A 1,356-nucleotide genomic window follows, 5' to 3' on the forward strand; every position below is an offset into this window, starting at 1 on the left:
GAATGTAAAACTAATGTTCTCCCATGTAAACTATCACATAATTCACAATAAAACATTTTTAAAAATTATATTAAGCCAATAGCATATATCAAAAAAAAAAAAAATCAACCACTGATCTTTGGTATTAACTTTATTATTCTCTTCCTTCTGCAAACCTGGCATTTACTTTTCTAGTCGTTTTCTAGGATCTTAGAGTATAAATTTAGGTTATTAATTTTAGAACTTTGTGTTTCCTGATATCAGCATTAAATGCGACAATTTCCCTCAAAACCCTGTTTTAGCCATATATTTGTGTGTATTTTATTTATCTTCTTATTCAGCTGAGAATAAATTATTTTTCTTTTTTGACTAAGTATTTAAAAGCGTTGCTTAATATCCTAATATTTAGGGAGTTTTGAGATATCTTTACGTTATTGATTTCTGGTTTAATCCCATTATGGTCAAAGAAAATACTTTGTATGATTCTGTTTCCCGCTTTTAATTCCTCATCATGAGCCATGCTTTCTTGTACTCTGCCAACTTTTCTGTGGAAAGGTATGTAAAAGAATGTGACTATGCCTATGTTCCCTAAGTTTCACTCTTTATAACCAGTGCACAATCAATTTCAATCAATCTTTTAATTACTTTGTTGGACTTTCAAGTGCATCTGGTTGTTTGCTGTTAAAATATGACAGTAATGGTGTTATGTGGTTATTGTTGCTGTTAAGTGTCATCAAGTTGGTTCTGACCCATAGCAACCCTGTATAGGGTTTCTGAAGAGCAGCTGGTGAGCTTGAACTGTTGACCTTATGGTTCAAACTGACTTTGCAGGCCAGTACATTAACCCAGAGCACTACATCAAGACTCCAATGGTGTTATAACACTCCCTGAAGATACCTGACTTTCCAAATATAGGCCAGTTGTTTTCTCTATGTCCTCAGCATTACGGTGTTCTAACGGCAGGTCTTTACAAATTTCATTATAATAAATGACTCTGTCCTCTTGTGATATCCTTGGGAAATTTCTGTTCAGTTATTTTGCTTCCTCATTTCTTCCATTCATTTTAGCATCTCTGAGATGGAGAGTAAGTTTCAGAGTGTCTTCTGACATCCATTTTACTCTTTTCTTCTTTTCCATGTATTTAATGACCTCTTGCTTTCTTCTTATATGATTTTCTTGATGTTATTCCACAGCTCTTTGGGTCTTCAGTCATTAGTGACTGTCTTGAGATGTTCTCTAAATTCTGATGGTATATGTTCAAAGCTATATTTTGGCTCTCATGGACTTGTTTACTATTAAACACTTAGTGAGTATTGTATCCTGGTTGCCATAAGAGTCTTTTCTTGTTTGTTTGTTCTGTAATCTTTTTTCTAGATT

The sequence above is a fragment of the Chrysochloris asiatica genome, unplaced genomic scaffold, assembly GCF_000296735.1.
Source record: "Chrysochloris asiatica unplaced genomic scaffold, ChrAsi1.0 scaffold00512, whole genome shotgun sequence".
Taxonomy (NCBI): domain Eukaryota; kingdom Metazoa; phylum Chordata; class Mammalia; order Afrosoricida; family Chrysochloridae; genus Chrysochloris; species Chrysochloris asiatica.